Genomic DNA, 18,199 nt, shown 5'->3' with positions numbered 1-18,199 from the left:
TCAAGGCCATCAGAAAATTTCCTGTGGGAATTTAAATTTATATGCTTTTTCTAGATAATAATTTGGTAAAACATTAATAAGTTTACATTTTTATTTCAAAACTTTAATATCTTATCGAAGTGGTAGGCTAAAATATGAGTCCTATAATGAAAAGCCAGTCCCTTTCCTGCCCAATTACTTAACCAATTCTGTTTATCTCTAAGTAATGTGTTTATACCAAACACATATGCCAGTTCTGTGTTTTGGTTTTTTAGTTTTTTAATTAAGCAAACTCTATCCTTAGTATGGGGCTCGAACTCACAACCCAGAGACCATGAGTCACATGCTCCACCAACTAAGCCAGCCAGGCATCCCCACATACACCGGTTTTGATTTATCAGCTTTAGAAGTTATATATTGACTCCTCTAGATAATAGGTAATTACTGAATTTATAAAATGTTCATTTCCTTTCCTACTATTCCTAATATTTTATTATGGTAGTATTAATTTTAGTTCCTTTGTTGATTATTCATAGCCCTTTGATTGGGGATTTTTCCCTCTAGGAATTTACATTCTGGGAAGAGTCAGGGATATCCTGATTTTATTTATAAAATGGGTAATTGCAGCATTTTTATGATAGTGAAAAATTGGAGGAGAAAAGACTGAAGGGGAATGGAATCTGACTAACAGTTATCACCTGAGTACTACAAACTGAAGTTTGTATTGTCTACACAAAACAACCTGATCACCATCCATCAAAATATTTTTATCAATAAACATAAATACATGGCTTTCATCTAAAAATGTATTTATAAAATATAAGTCCTAATTTTTTTCTAGTATGATCTAACATCAAAAGCAGTGGGAAGAATTTCCAAAGCTAATGTAGGAATAAATCTAGAAGAGTATGTATAAAGTTTCATACGTGTGTGTATCTAGAGATGGGAAGGAAGAAGGAGGGGAGCAATGTAGGCATGTATGAAGCATGGAACCTAACAATACAAAAAAGCAGGACTAGGATGCACTGCCAGAAGCAAATGACCTTTGATGGCCAGTCTTTCATTAAGTCCACTAGAATTCTCTTTTAAACTAAATTCATTCATTTCTGCTATGAAACAAAAATTCAAAGGATATTTTAAAGGGAATCGCTGAGGTTTTAATTTATTTTTAAATTCTACAATGGTTTATTTTCCCTGATCAAATACAGAGACTGCAATATCTGCTAAAATGAAGAAGAAACTTGGTTTGTTGTTGTTGTTGTTGTTGTTGTTGTTTTTAGTTTGAAAAAATTTCCCGCAGTGGTACATACATTGGCACTTACAAGTCTTGTGTTGGTTTCTTTTTCTCCCAAGAAAGAGATAATTGTCCTATATTTTTTCTATAAGGGTCATATAATTAAGGTCATTGGTCAATTGCAAAAAAGAATCAGGATAAAAACATAATCTTTATGACCAGCAGATGTCACTCTCTATGCATGATTGGTTGAAAATAAATTTAACCACATAGATTTTGCCAAATACCTTATTTTAAACATCTGTAGAAAAAGTATTTTTAGCTCAAATTAAAAATGCCCCACCTGAGGGGCGCCTAGGTAGCTCAGTCAGTTGAGCTGCAGGTTCTTGATTTTAGCTTAGGCCATCATCTTGGGCTCCTGGGATCCTGCCCATGTGGGGCTCCATGCTCAGAGGGGAATCAGCTTGAGAATTCTCCCTCTCTTTCTGCCCTTCTCCCTGCTTTTGTGCTCTTTCTCTCTAAAATAAATAAATAAATCTTCCTCTTTTTTTTTTTTTTTTTAAAGAAAAACTGCCCCACCTGAGCCCCTGCTGGCTCAAAATTGGCAAACAGAACTGTGGTGGAGCATTGGGAAATTAGGGTGGGAAAGAGAAAATACAAGGAGCTTTTTCTCCAAAACTGACTCGACCATGTGGATGTTTGACATCTCAACTAGTTTTTCTAAGCCACCAAGGGCTACTTGAAGTGGGTGGATAGGTCAGCACATACTCCTTTGCTATTCCATGACAGTAAGGCTGAGAAGTACCAATAACAAAGCCATTCCCAGATAATGTGTCTTTTCCAGTGAGAGTAAATTGCTGTCCTTTCCATGATAGAAGGGATCTAATTTAAGTAACCTGTCACTAAGTGTGCCCATATCAGGGCTCAGTATTGGTCTCTGGTCTCTGCTGTTGGCAGGTCAGGCACTCAGTAGGTACGTCTTGGTGAAGGGAGGTCCATGTCGCTAAGCCTATGTATAAGCCTCTGTCCTTGCCAACATGGCCACTCTTGTCCATGGACCCACTGAACAGTCACTAGGATGACTAGAAAAAGAAGCTGACTAATAGCTACACAGTATGTCATCTTGTCCTGATACTGAGAGCCTCCTCTGTCTTAATTTAGGTTCAGCAAGCCCTTCAAGGAGTCCTCAAGCCAAGACCAGCTATCACAAGAGACCCCTATATGCTTTAGTATTCCTGTTACTCTCCGTCATTTGCTGGAAGCAGCCCAGCTGGGAAGCATGAATCAGCACAGGTGTGATGAATTTCAAGAGCAACAGCTGGGGCCCATGGTCAATTATGTTCCCTATAGTTGCATGTTTACAAAGTACATTCTTATGGATGTACAGTGTCTTTTGGTGAATATTAGCCAGGAGCAAAATAACCTTCAATTCTCTGCCTATTCTGAGAGGTCCCTCTATATACTTTGTTCCAGACCTCGTCACTTGTCTTACATATCTGTTCTTCTCAAATCCTGAACAATCATCCAGTCGTTAGTTACTGCTCTTGAACTCTAGAGTTTTTTTTTTTTTTTTTTAAGATTTTATTTATTTACTTGACAGAGAGAAATCACAAGTAGATGGAGAGGCAGGCAGAGAGAGGGAGAGGGAAGCAGGCTCCCTGCTGAGCAGAGAGCCCGATGCGGGCCTCGATCCCAGGACCCTGAGATCATGACCTGAGCCAAAGGCAGCAGCTTAATCCACTGAGCCACCCAGGTGCCCTGAACTCTAGAGTTTTGATGCATACTTCTGGGTAGTGCCCAGTTCAGACATAGCAGACAAGCAGTTGTACAGCTCGGAATTCTTTGGAAGACTCCCTGCATTCGGATCTTTCAGAGATGCACCCGATTGACATTCTAATGCTACAGCAGACTTTGCAGCTTCCAGCTGCACAGCCTAGCGGGCAAAATAAACTATAAACCAGACTTAAATTTCTTGTTAGTCAGCTGGTCAGAAGTAACTCCTCATGCAGCCAAAGTTAAAGACAGAAAAAGGAAGACTTGTAACAGGAGTAGGTGTCAAAGAATTTGAGCCACCTACTCAGGCAGCTTGCTTATGCGTTCTAGACCTGCTTGATCTCTCTCCCTTACATACCACTGCCGCTTGAGGAGAGGGAGCTGCTGTGCACATTCCAGTTTTTGGCTTGCTGAATCACACAGCAACCAGTGCCACACAGCTGTTTCTAAAAGGAAAATCAGTTAGCTTCAAAAGAGGGTATGGATTTGCTCCCTAGCCCTAGAGCTATATGCTCCGCTTCTCATATCGGCATTTGCCAGAGGCTCCATACGGAATCCTTATTTGCCACACTTAATGTCATTGAATCTACTGGTCTTCAGTTTCAGGGGGCAGAATAGCTGGCCCTACACTTGCTACAGAGCCTTTTCACTCCACTCAAACCAGCAGTGTTATGGTAAATGGGTCAGAGTGATACACTCAAATGTGGTATGTGTTGCCTCCAAAAGCCAAAAAAGCCCACCAAGGATCAAGCCTCCCCTTGCAGTGAGAGGTGATACAAGGTACAGCAACTTACATTTCACCTGGAAAGAACTATTGCAACATGCTCCAAACCATTAGCACATCAGAAATCCCATCAAGGTGCCTGCATCCCTGGATTTGTATGGAGTTTACCTCCCGCTCTCCGACCTCCCGTGCATTTTACGAAGGCATCTGAAGTACTGGCCACTACCTTCCTACCAGGTCCAATCTACATGTCATCAGTGAAGTGGACCAGTGTGATGGGACTGTGACACATCAAGATGATCACGATCTCTCAGATTATGACAGACAGGAGGCTGAGGTCACCCTAAGGGAAAACTATAAAGGCGGTCTCAGTTCTGCAAGGTAGAAACAAGCTGCTTCTGGTGGCCATTGCAGATTGTTACAGAGAGAGGGGATAAACAGCATTTGCCAGATCACTACTGGTACGTGTAATGCCAAAGGTTATGTTGATTTTCTCCCATAAAGATAGCACATCTCGAGCAGCAGTTGCAATAGGAATCATCACCTAATTACTAATTACTAATCATCACATAATTACCTAATCATCACCTAATTACCTAATTACTAATCCATAGTAATTCTCAGATCCATTGACATTTGGCACAGGACAAACAAGTAAATTTAAGTGGAAATGTGAAGATACCAAGCCTATGGTGGTGGCACTAATCTCTGCAATTTCCTCTAAGGATGTGTTATTACTGTTGGCTTGGTAAGGAGAGATTTTCTAGTGGCTTCTCCTTGGCCCTTTTATACAACAGTGGCTTCTCCTTGGCCCTTTTATACAACAATAACCCTCAGTCCATGGATCAGAGAGGAAATTTGGGGAATCTGCCAGTAATTAAGTATGTCTAGTGCAATGACGTTCAAGAACTAGAGATGTAACCACTGGGTTCACAGACCTACTAGGCTCTCTGTAATTTTAACTTGGGTCAATATTCCATTCATCATCTGACCAACATTAGCCCCCACTTTAACTGGTGGACCAGAGTACTGTTTTAGGTTCCCAGAAATTCCTGCCAGTTCAGGGCCAGTGCTTATTAACGTCCAAAAGATATGAAGGGTTTTTTTCGGTACATGGTCACCCTATTAAAGACTGCAGGTCTCTGGGGAAGTCTTGAAAGACAGTATATAGTAAATACTGTGGCAGTGTTGTGGAGTTCTTAAGAGAACTCAGCATATCCTTCAGTCAAGGGGCTCTGGGCATGATAGCTGGCTTAGGTCTGGAAACCAGAGAAGAGTCTCTCTCTCTCTCTCTTTCTTTTTTTTTTTTTTTTTTTTAAGATTTTATTTATTTATTTGTCAGAGAGAGCACGAGCGAGAGCGAGCACAGGCAGACAGAGTGGAAGGCAGAGTCAGAGGGAGAAGCAGGCTCCCTGCGGAGCAAGGAGCCCGATGTGGGACTCGATCCCAGGATGCTGGGATCATGACCTGAGCCGAAGGCAGCTGCTTAACCAACTGAGCCACCCAGGCGTCCCAAGAGTCTCTCTCTCTGTAGTGACTTTAGTCAGACTTCTGAACACCAGACCTAGAGTTTTTCCTAATGTGTAGACCAAGTAATATTTCATAGACCCATCTATTTTATTCCTAGGTCCACTGTACCAACTAGCTCCTGTATTAGGGTTCTCCAGAGAAAAAGAACCAATAGGACATGTGTGTATGTACATAGAAGAGATTTAGTATAAGGAGCTGGTTCGCATCATTATGGAAGCTTGGCAAGTCCCAAATCTGCAGGGTGGGCTAGTAGCCGGACAGGCAGGAAAGCAGATGCAGTCTGAAGACAGTCTGCTAGAGATTCCCCTTTTGCTTGGGAAGGTTGGTCTTTTTATTCTATTCAGGCTTACAACTAATTGGATGAGGCCCACTCCCATTTTGGAGAGCAATCTGCTTTACTCAAAGTCCACCACCATCTGAATGTTAATCTCATCTGAGAACAGAAACAGCCAGAGTAATGTTTACCAAACATCTGGGCACCCCACTACCCAGCCAAATTGACACATACAAGTAACCATCAACAGCTACCGTCAGTGATCCCTGAGAGTCAAAACATTTTGATGGCCATTTTGTCCCTGCTGTGTATTATGTTAAACACGTTCCCCTTATTTCTAGTGACTAAACACTGCTGCTTAGTCTCTGCTACTCTACTCCTCAATCCAGATGAAATTAATGAACAGGAATGAATTGGTGACAGCACCTTTTATGCCAGCTTAAAGAGAACAGCCACCACAGAGATTCTCAAGAATACTGATGCTTGATCAGTAATGCTTGCTACCTTAATGAAGGAGTGTCCACTAGGTCCTCTTGAACCATGTAGTAGAGGACAGTAGTGACGGAAGTTTGAAAGTCACACATAATATGTCTATTCCGACACTTCTCTCTCCCTACAGTTTTCCATTCCTTTCTCTACATTATGCCAGGGAAGTTCTGGAATCTCAAACTGATTCTTATATGTAGGTCAATACTGAGTCCAAATAAGTAAATTCTTAATATAGGTTAACACATTAAATAGAGAATCCCTGATAAGCACACCCATATCAGTAAATCTGGCCTTTTATCGTCTGCCTTCTTGGGTCTAATGCTCTTAGAATCCCATTCTACACATATTCACCAGGTTTCGGCCTATGTAAATTAGAAAAAAATCTTGCGGTTATTTTGAATTATAAAATCTTTTCTTCAGGATCAGACTCTGAACTTGTTTCCTTGTAATATGCTGAATCTGACTCTATTTATGGGTCTAGTGGCAATAAGGGTTAGTACGGTAGATCTTGCAGAGTAAAGGCATCTCCTTGAAAAGCGTCTGCCTCAGGTGAGGTTAATATAGAGACTTCAAGCAGAGGAAGCCTAATCTCAGTCATGGAGGGTGAAGGCAAAGAAGGCTCAGAGTGATTTAGGGGTTAAGATTTTTAGCTTCAGGGGTGCCTGGGTGGCTCAGTGGGTTAAAGCCTCTGCCTTTGGCTTGGGTCATGATCCCAGGTGTTGGAGGCAGGCCCCTGGCCAGGGCGGCCTCTGCCATTAAAAGATGACGCCTGGCTAGTTGCCAGGTTAGGATTGCCTCGTGAGACTAAGCGGAATGCCCAAAGAGGAAGTAAACAGCATTGGTTGCTAGCGAAGTTGTTTGTTTAGGTGCACAGCCTGATTCGCTCTGTCCTGTACCCTCTCGCTGATTGGTCATGTAAGCGTATATAAGTGTGTAGCCTTGCGGAAATAAAGAGAGAGAAGATACATCTGAACTGGGGCTTCTTGTCGTCCTTGCGGGTCAAGGGCGATAAATGGTGCCGGCACCCGGGAACTAAATAAAGGAATCTTGCAAGGTAATCCGCAGGAAAGCGGGGAGTAAAGGTCCGCAGGTAAGCGGGGACATTAGCCACGTTCAAAAGTGGGAAGTCCGCGGTAAAGCGGGGTGTAAAGGTTGACTGAAGTATATGCGTGTAAAAGGTTAATGTGTTAGTTAGTGTCTTTAACATCCGCGTCTGTTGTCTGTGTGTTCATAATGGGATCTGAAGTATCTAAAGTGCGGTTGGAAGGGTCTTTAAAAGACCTGCTGAAAGCCAATGGAACTCCACTAAAAGCAAAAACTGCTCAGGTCTTTTTGAATACAGTGGAAAAGGCGGCTCCATGGTTCCTAGATGAAGGCTTGCTAAACATACCTCAATGGGACCACCTGTGATCCAGGGTTTGGCCCCTGTGAAACCTATTAATGCCTCGGGGCCATATCAACCTTTTAAGTTGCCCAGATGCACCAATAACAGGGTATGGCCACCGGAGTGGTCTGGATGTCAGAATACCTTGCGCTCAGTTTACATCAATGAAATGCATAGCTTTACATTCACTCCATGCTTTCCTACTTATAAAAATACTACCTTTACAGGGTACAATTATTCCTTTCAAAATCCTAAGCAAGGCAATCCCTCCTCTCCCTTTGATGCATGGCAGGTCTGTAACTTGCTAGGAGCCTGTACTGATATCTCAGCAGTGTCCATGTTAAATGGTGGCAAATTCCTCAACTGTTCTTATAAACAAAATGACTCTAGTACCTTTGAGACAACAGTTAATGTGTCTTGTCCCAATATTACTTATCAGCCCACTCCCATATGTGTCTCGCCACCATTCCTTTTCCTCGGAACAAATGCTAGCGAGCTGAATGATACGTTGAATTGCACTAAGAATTGCTATCTTTCCCAGTGCTGGAATGTCACGGCCTTCAAGCTGGCTGTGATTATGCGTATCCCTACCCATGTTCCTATTCCAGTTTCCATTCCAGAGGACAAGTTACTGGTGGTGCTATCCAGAAAGAAGAGAGATTTTGATATCACAGCTGCCGTTGTGACAGCATCGGCTATATCTATAGCAGCTGCCACGGCAGCAGCAGTCTCACTTGCTGCAACTAGACCCACCGTGGAAGCTGTGAACACCCTTGCAGAAGGAACGGCGGCTGCCCTTCAAACACAGACTCAGATCAATGCACATCTGCAAGCAGGAATCCTGATAGTCAACCAGAGAGTAGATTTGGTTCAAGAACAAGTGGACATATTGGGGGCCCTATTGGGACTGGGATGTATAGCACCTTTCCCGGCAATTTGTGTAACTCCCATAGCCTATACTAATATGAGTGACTTACAGAATGTCTCCTGACAGCTCTCCCAATACTTGCGGAGGAATTAGTCCGCAGAATTCCAAAACTACACTCAGCACCTGCTACTAGGCATAACAAGGATAAATAACACCAGAGTTGAGCTTGCAACCCTCCCAGAGATAATCAAAACATTGCAAGATGTGTTAACCTTTACAAAACAATGGGCTAGCGTAATTGGTCTGATGACAATCCTCGTAGTGGGCTTGATTCTACTAGTAAGGAAACTGCAAATTTGGAGGCGACAGCAACCTAGGCAACAGCAAGCCATGGTGCAGGCCTTGTTTTTAGCCATCGAGGCTGGAACATCCCCCCAAGTGTGGCTAAGTATGCTGGATCGGTAGTCAACGACAGGTAAGATTGGTGGGGGAAATATACCAACCTAAAACAGGACGCAGATCATTGATATCTGCCGTCTGATGACGGGTAAGGATATTCCCCGCCATTGACAACCTAAGACAGGCACAATCCCTGCCATAAAAAAGGGGGAGATGTCGGAGGCAGACCCCTGGCCAGGGCGGCCTCCGCCATTAAAAGATGGCACCTGGCTAGTTGCCAGGTTAGGATTGCCTCGTGAGACTAAGCGGAACGCCCAAAGAGGAAGTAAACAGCATTGGTTGCTAGCGAAGTTGTTCATTTAGGTGCACAGCCTGGTTCGCTCCCTCCTGTACCCTGCTCGCTGATTGGTCATGTAAACGTATATACGTGTATAGACTTGCAGAAATAAAGAGAAGATACATCTGAACTGGGGCTTCTTGTTGTCCTTGCGGGTGGAGGGCGATACCAGGGTCCTGGCATCGAGCCCCGCATTGGGATCTCTGCTCGGTGGGGAGCCTGCGTCCTCTTCTCTCTGCCTGCCTCTCTGCCTACTTGTGCTCTCTCTCTGTCAAATAAAATCTTTCAAAAAAATTAAAAAAAAAAAAAGATTTTTAGCTTCATCCAAGCCCATGCTGATGTCTTCATTCCAAGTCTTAGAATTCGACACTGTCCCAGTTCTCATCCCAACTTGACTGAGAGACATAGGCTATGAATTCAATTTACATTTAAATTCTGCAGCCCTCCCAGTTAAGTATTGCGTCTGAATTTGCAACTACAAGAGATTTGAGATACTTTTTAGAATCCCCTAACCAGGACTTGAGCTGAGACTTTCAAGAGCTGAGGGTGTCATTTTCTTTCTGTAAGCACTCCCGTGCCCACAGAAGAAGGCATCCCACCCACAGTCCTCCCAGTCATTATTATCCCAGTCAGCCACTTGATCTCAGGAAGTTCATCAGGATGATCTACAGCCAATAATTTGACTAATCAGTGCCGCTCTGTGGCATGGGTTACCAGCATCCCATTTCCGTGACAAGAAGCTCAAGAGTGCACTCAGGTCTAGAGACAAATCCAAACACCTAAAAAATTTCATCTCTGAGGGTCTGTTTCCTATGACTTCTGGTACCAATTTCTGCATCAGTCAAGATTCAGTCAGGGGGCACAAACTCTACCAATTACATTCACAGACAGAATTTAATATAAAGCATTGTTAACCAGGCATTAGAAAACTGGAAAGGCAAAGAAAATACAGTAGTAAATGCAGAAAGCAGTTACCAGCCCAAAAGCTGGGAGAAAGGAGAAGAGCTTGGGATTAATAAAACCTAATAGCTCGGATAAAGGGACCCATGGGGCTGGGACAGGAAAGACATCTGCCAGCTGAAACCTGTATGTCTGAAGAAGCATAATGAGGCTGGTTCTGAGATTGTGGAAAAAATGGAAACTTGAACCAGCTGCTCCCAAAGGAAATGATTCTGTCATTGCCAGCATGAGGAACTGTTGTTTGGGTGACACTGACAGTAACAGGAAGCAAAACAGAAAGGAGCAAGTTCCTGGCCAAGTCTACACTTCCAGTCTCCCTCTAGTGCCCCCTATTGTCTGACTAACAGAAGACCAGGGGGCAAAGAGGAAGGAATTAGCAGTCCCAACCTTGACATAGAGCCAGTGGAGTTCGAAGCTAAGAGAGTATAACGTAATAACCGTGTGTGTGTGTGTGTATGTGTCCACACACACACGTGCATGTTCTGAACCATGTTAAAGTGAGTTCCAACATTGTGTTCTTCACCCCTGCATACCTCAGCATCCATCTGACAGTAACTCCCTAATACTATCTAACACTCAGATCATATTCAAGGTTTCTCCAATTGCCCCCAAAATATCTTCTTAATTTTATTAAACACCTTTTAATTTTGTATGACATTTGAAGGAATGTCTCACTCTCGGAATTGGTTGTTTTCTCTTATATCATTGAACTAGTGCTTCTGTTCTCTCTTTTCTGCTAACCAGAGGTTAGGTGTGTGTATGTGTAACCTTTTTTCTTCACAAGCAGTAGCACATATAACGATTTTTTTTATTATGCCAATCGTAAAATAAGTGGATGAGACCTATAGAGCTAAGTGTCTTCAGAGAAATCTGTAGGTCTTTCGAAATACAAGATTTAGACAAATTAGTCTCTGTTCACTGCACAACAGCTGATAGACAAAAAAAAAAAAAAAAAGTCTTTCTAGCCACTAGCTACATCTCACTTACACAGTCTAATCGTGCATCATCTCCTCAATCTTAGATTTTCTGCTTTTCTTGCCAGACAAAAGGTAGAGACAGGTCCTTTATTTCTCACAGCCCCTCCCCACATTATGCTGGCAGAACATGGCAAGGCCTTGGTTTCTATACTCATTCCTATGCTGCTTTATCAAACATTGATTCCCTAAAGCAAAAGGTTTCGACTTTCTTAGCAGGGCGTTTCCCTCAAATCAAATGTCTTATTCCTTTCTGGTCCCCACACCGGCTTGAGAAACATCCTCAAGAGCGTTTTGCATTAGATTCCAGAATGTCCCTTCAACTGAGGCCCTTCAAGTTACATCTGGAAAGTGGTTGGATCTTTTCTGGGTCATTTCCTGTTGAATATAAGTGGTAACTATTTTGGTCTGACTTCATTCGTGCTGGGAATCTTGCTAGCTCAGGGCTTTAACTCTACTGAAACCTTGGGCCAAAGGAGCCTCTCCATGCTCTCTGGTTCTTCTTTTCCCTCCTGCAAAGACCCTGTGCTTGCGGAAGCCATCGCCCAGCTGCAATGTGGCCCCCACAGAAGAACCTATGACTGAACAAGAGCTGAGCTCACATGGCATCTCTGGATCCTGCTTGCCCTGTAACCTTGGGAAGATGGCCAGCTTCCCTGCCTCTGTTCCTTCAGCTGTATAATGGGAGAAATAGTCATCACAAACTTGGAAGACTCAAACACACTGAATTTTTTCTTTTTTAAGAAAGCATATAGTTGTAGGGGGAGGGTTAGTAATTTTAACTCTCCCAGCTCTGGCACAGCCGCAGATCCAACTCATCCATCAGAGCAAAGGAAGAATTTCCAAGGACTATAACACAGTATAGTCTTTTATTTTATTTTATATTATTGAGGGAGGGATATAGAATAAGTACTAGACTCCCATGTTTTAAAAGTCAAATTGCCCTATACAGTGAATAATAAATCTTCCTTTTACAACTATTTTCCAGTTCCCCTCTCTAGAGACAACCTTTTGGGTCATGATGTTTCGTATCTTTCTTGAGGTAGATTATGTTCATACGGTCATGTGTTTTTCTGTGTGTTTTCCTCACCTCTTTTTAACTTGGATGCTAGCAAACTATACACACTGTTCCACTCCTTATAGTCCTCACTAAACAAAGTATCTTGCAGATAATTCTATAGTAGTACATAGAGTACTGCCTCTGTGTAAGTACATATTTAATTAGTTCCCGATGGTGAGCCATTCAGATTGTTTCCAGTCTTTTAGTTCAAACACCGTTGAAATGACTATATTTATGCACATTTCCAGAATAAGTTGTGGAAACAGAACAGCTATGTCAAACATAAACTGTGTATTTTCAATTTTTATAGTCTGCAAGCTCTCCTTGCAGTTCAACTATCATCTTGTTTGATTCTAAGTGACATAATACACAGGGAAGCCAACACTCACTCCAACATCTCAATCTCTCTATGGAAGGACAGCAAGTCCTCTCTTTCAGCAGCTGTCTCCCTAGTGCTGCCACAGTAAGAAGACCCCATCTGGAATGATCTCATCCTGGAGAACTTCACAGCCCAAAGCCCCTTGTTGAAAGTAAGCATTGACAATTTGGGTCTTGGCCATTAGCTATTTGGAATGATTCAACAATCACTTTAAACCCTCTTTTGTGCCAAAATTGCAGAAAAGGGCTGTAAAAGGACAAAGAAGAAGGCCAGGAAGGCCTACATTTTAATCATGGGTGGAAGACAAAAGATGGTAGACTTTCTCTGCCTTGACTTCACAACGAATTACCAAGTCCCTGAAGGTCTCTGTCCTCTTTTTCCCCATGTGTACAATGAAGACCACAGACCAAACTATTCCTCAGGACCTTTCCTCCTTTGGAGATTCAGATGCAGTGTAGGTCAGGGGTCCTTGCCCTCCCAACCTCACCACATTCAAAAAGCAAGAGCTGTCACAAATTGGTACATGACTAATATCCGAGTGGGTGGTCCAGTTGACATGGCATTCAGACAGTGCTGTGCTGGTGAATAGGCTGGAGCCTCGGCTGGGGGAAGAGAGTCTTGATTGATTTGTCACATTTGCTGATCTCCATAGCGTAATTACTCCCACTTTGACGCAAATATGAAGTTCCTTGACTCAGAATTGGAAAGAGAAGCACAGAGGCACAGCATGGGGGGCTGTCTCCAGCAAACCACTAGTTAGGAATTCAAGGACATGTTCTTCAGATGATTCTGTAATGAGAGGCCCTTCATGAAAGAGGAGAGACTTGAAGTGGGCACTGAAGGATAACACTGTAGGACTCTTTGGTAACTCACGGTAACTAACAGGAACAACTCACACTGGCTGGAAAACAGACAGAAAATGAATATGAGAACGTCAATGTTGTCCTGCAAGTATCTGCATAGATTTCCAATAATGTGGTCAGAGCACGCTCTCTCTCCCAGCTGTCGGTGTTTCTTGCACCTGCTTCTATCTGTATGTTGACGTCACTGGCTCCTCCCATAAGCAGGCTCTCTCCAAATGATAGGAAGAATGGCGAGTGCAGCCCAGGGCTCTCTCTTTACACTTAACAGATTCAGAAGAAAAGCAAGTGCCATCTCATGGAAATCACATGGGAAGATTCTGATGATATCTGCTTGGATCTCGTACCCACCATGTGGGTCCTTAACTGGGCACAAAAGGAAGGGGTGCCTGGTCCACATGCCTCTACTCCTGTAGCCAGAGGGCAGGCAGAGCACCAAGATGGACCACTCTTTCCTTACCACCCAGGACACATGAGAATCACCCAGAAGGAATTCCCCAGTGGACAGAGAGATGATGGGCAGATAAAAGCTGTGAATTTCTAGTAGACACATGGGTAAGGCTTTGCGGAGAGGCAGAAGAGTAGTTCGAGGGTCCTGCCTGAGTGGAGGTGCAGACATGTGAAAGGTGAAGGTGACGTTCGGAGCCATCCCGACCGCAACGGGGCTACCCATAGGGCAATGGCTCACAATGGAGGGCGATTTTTCCCACCTTGGGACATTTGGCAACGTCTGGAGATATCTTTGGTTGTCACAACTGGAGGCTAAGGGGTTGCTGCCATCATCCGGAGAATAAGGCCAAAAGATCCTGCTAACCATCCTGCAATACCCAGGAGAGTACCCCCCCAGTGAAGACTTACAGTCTCAAGCATCAATAATGCAGAGATTGAGAAATGTTGACACAAGAAAAAATAGAGAAGTGGCTGGAAACATGTCAAATCACGGGGACTTCCAGTTAGTGAAGCTACAGAAACACCAAGAGGCTGAGGCTCTCTGCTATGACTATTACCCAGGGGAGCATTAGGGAGCTGTTGGGAATGGCTAGTGTGGCCCGTACACTCTGCTCCTTTGGCCTAGCACCTCTCTCCCTCCTCCCCCGCCACCTTCGCAGGGCTGGCTCGTTTCCATCCTTTGTGACACGGCTTCGATGTTACCTACTTGAGAGATCTTCCTAGACCTCCCAGGAAAGTAAGGTCTCTCACAGACTCCACACCACAGTTCCCTCTTCTTTTCCTTCATACTCTTACCACAGTGTAAAATCCTAAGTTTCAGTGCTCCTTCGACACTTGTCTCTTCAAGAGCACCACAGAGGCAGAGAGCTCCCTTGTTTTGTGCACTGCCATGACCGGAACAAAAAAACAGAGTGCCTTGTGCACAGTTGTTGTTTGATATCTAACCAATAGATTAATTGGTCTGAAAGTTGCTTATAGGACTGGAATGGGGTCGAGGTGACATGGAAAGAGGAAACAAAGGTGGGCCTCTGGAGGTCTTCCCTGCTATACTGCTCACATTCTTGTACTGCTCTGACTCTGACACTCACAACATCTATAGATCACAGCATAGTGTATCAGGGTTCATGTGAAGGTTCAAAACCGTTCTAGCTATTTTGAGAAAACACGAATTAATAAAGAGAATCAAGTGAACTCAGAATACTTGCAGAGCAATGCCTGGCCTGGCCTGGTCCTCCGAGAATGATTCCCAGAACACCACACAGTACTGAGTGCCCAAGGGAATACGGTCTCTGCCACAGTCTGGAAGCGGAGGTTCCAGGAGTCACCAGACGCACTCTCTGGCTACAGGAATACATAATTTTAGGTGTAAGCCGGGACCAGGAGTTACTGCCCAAACTCTAGAGTCATCTTGCCCCTTGTAGCTCATTGCCAGCACCATGGACCTTCCCTGGCTACTGCCTCCTCTCCACCAAACTCCGTTGTTTCTCCTAACTCAGTGTTGAATTCAGGTTTGCACAAGCGCACAGGACTGGCTAACCCTAAATTAGGACAGGAACCCTACCAGCAAGGAGTTTGGGAAATGGGACTTTAGTTTTTCAGCCTTTATAGTACAGGAAGGCAGACGGAGAAAGGTTTGGGCAGACGGGGAACAAGCCAGTCTGCCATCTCCGGGGCAGGGGCATGTGGCTGCCGGGTTATAGGCTCCCTGTGGCCATAAATGTCTTGGTGTCCTTCATCTCTAGACATGAATAGCATCATGAAATGAATTGAACTGAGGGGCTCCTGGGTGGCTCAGTCGGTTACGTGTCTGCCTTCTGCTCAGGTCATCATCCCAGGGTCCTGGAATCAAACCCTCATTGGGCTCCCTACTGAGCAAGGAGCCTGCTTCTCCCTCTCCCTGTGGCTCCCCCTGCTTGTGGTCTCTCTCTCTCTCTGACAAATAAATAAGTAAAATATTTTTTTAAAAATGAATCAAGCTGAATCAAACAAGTAGGGAAATCCTCATTTTGTACACTTTATATGTTACTGATAGCATTTACCGCATTATGCCTCTTAGACTGATTTGTCTTCTCATTCCCTGTGAACAAGATGTTCACCTCCTTGTCCCCACACTCAAGACAAGTAACAAATGTTTGTGGACTGAATTAAAGGCAGAAACAGGCTAGACCGAGGAAGTTCTGAGCCCCTTTCCATCTTTTTTTTTTTTTTTTTTAAGATTTTTTAAATTTATTTGACAGACAGAAATCACAAGTAGGCAGAGAGGCAGGCAGAGAGAGAGAGAGGAGGAAGCAGGCTTCCTGCTGAGCAGAGAGCCCAATGCAGGGCTCAATCCCAGAACCCTGGGATCATGACCTGAGCCGAAGGCAGAGGCCTTAACCCACTGAGCCACCCAGGCGCCCTGCCCCTTTCCATCTTGAAGCAGCCCCTGCAGCTCCTAGAACAGCCATTTCACGAATATTTGGGATTTCCTACTCCATGAAGCCATCACCACTGGACAAGACCCCAAGGACTCTGTTCAGTTTAAGGGGACCTCGGTTCCAGGTCTCCCCCCAAAGCTGGAAGAACATCCACACCCATTCATTCAGCCATTAAACGTGTATTAAGTGCTTCCCAGGTGCCATTCTCCTGTACTTCTTTTCCCTTTCCTGTACTTCTCTTCAACCCTCGCCTTACCAACAAGAGCATGTCAGGGATTTCAAACTCTATGGCTGTGGACCCCCATGGGTAATACAAGGGAGATTCCTACTCTCTCCTGGAGCCCTTTAGGTTGTGAATGGCATCCACGCAGTCGAGGCAAGGTTTCCTTACCTTTTTCATTCCTGACATATTTGGGAACAGACCAAGGTACCCACAGGGAGTGGTGGACAGAAGTCCCCTTTCTAGCCATCTAAGAATCAACACACTAAACCCTACTTCACATGTCCAACCTTTCCTCTGTGTTTAGAGCTCACACTCCCCTACACCAAAACGAGTCCCAACCCTCCCTCAGGGCTCGAACCAGGTCTTCCCCTGAACACCCAGTTTCATACCCAGTGTTTTCTTCTTCTGTGATACTCATTTCACTTGTAGCCACTCATGTCATCCTCATGAGACTCCAAGTTCCACGAGGACAGGCACCAGACATTTCTGGTTTACCTCCATATCCCTGGCACCTGGCTCAGGGACTGACAGATAACATTTTGAGGCTTATCAAATGTTTGTTGGATGAACACCCTTTAAGCCTGCTAACTTTCAGTCTCAGCTACTGTTTATGTAATATTAGTAATAATTCTCTACATAGTTCAGTGGCTTACCAAACACCTTTATGGGGGAGTGGGCCATCTTCGAGGGGGAAAGACAACGCAATAATATAATCATTACTCTCTCTACTTTCAGAAGATGAAACACCATCCATGAGGTAAAGGACTTAGGTGGTGGAACCAGCAGAGTTCAAACGCATATCTGCATTAAAATTCTGAATGTAGGTCATATACCATCTGCTAGGCAGATGCTCTGGCCTCGGAGTAAAATGCTGGAAGCTCATAGAAGAGAGCGGTGGAAAGAGGAGGAAGAAGCGAAGGCCGAGCCTCTGTGGTTTTCTTTCTTTTTTTTTTTTTTTTTAAATTTATTTATTTATTTTTTTTTAAATTTTTTTATTTTTTATAAACATATATTTTTATCCCCAAGTGGTTTTCTTTCTTCTAGTGTCTACTTGCAACCTGTTCAGGTTCTTGCAACTCTGCCTGTTCTGGGACTTGGAGGCAGGGGCAGAGAGTAAGTGAAGCCAGGGAAGCTTTACCTCCTGGGAGGAGGGAGATGAGGGCTGGGAGGCAGGGCACTATTTCATATGTGCACACTCACATCTGGACGGAATCTACACCAAGGCACGTGTACATATAAACACACCCAGAATGAGCCGCTACACAGATGCCACCCAGAAATCATGCACATACACACTGGTACGTGGTTGTGCACACCCATACGCACATTTCAACGTGTATGGAGCACGCAGATATCCAGCCACTGTTGTGTACACCCAGCAAATGAAGTGCACTTCAGCGCCCTCCCCCCACTTCCCCGCCAGCAGCAATCTTGGACGTGTGTATATGTGCATACAGGAGCCCTGATGACACGCACTTGAGAATGCACACACACACACACACACACACACACCCCTAAACATGCACACACGATTCATAATCACTCAAGTACAGGCAAATTCCATACCCGGGGAATTTACGCTGCTATAGCTGTCCTGCCCACCCGCACCCTCTGGTCGGAAGCTAGATGAATGCTCACGTGCAAGCAATACAGAGGTTTCTTCGGACACACGCACAAATACCCACACCCTTACAAACGCCTGGGTAGCCATCACTCTCGTGCATGGAAACCTTCAAACACTCTGACAAGCTCTAACTACACAGATACCTGCATTGACACACTCAAGCCGTCACCAGCGCAGAAGTTTTTTTCCAAACTGAGGCCGAAGGGAGCGCACCGAGCCGCGGGCGGGCCCACGTGACCGGGACGGCGCGCTCCCGCCCAT

At 44.3% G+C, this 18,199-nt stretch overlaps 1 long non-coding RNA gene across 1 annotated transcript; it reads right to left on the bottom strand.

The window, feature by feature from the left end:
- Positions 1–12,261: 12,261 nt before the first annotated feature.
- Positions 12,262–18,197, bottom strand: LOC131831858 (uncharacterized). The gene is made up of 2 exons (XR_009353828.1): positions 18,082–18,197; positions 12,262–13,265 (listed from the first exon to the last, which is right to left on the bottom strand). It is a non-coding gene; the product is annotated as an uncharacterized LOC131831858 (long non-coding RNA).
- Positions 18,198–18,199: the final 2 nt, after the last annotated feature.

Source organism: Mustela lutreola, chromosome 5 (genome assembly GCF_030435805.1).
Source record: "Mustela lutreola isolate mMusLut2 chromosome 5, mMusLut2.pri, whole genome shotgun sequence".
Lineage (NCBI taxonomy): Eukaryota > Metazoa > Chordata > Mammalia > Carnivora > Mustelidae > Mustela > Mustela lutreola.
The sequence above is the reverse complement of the archived record's forward strand: the minus strand, read 5'-3'. Positions and strand labels throughout refer to the sequence as shown.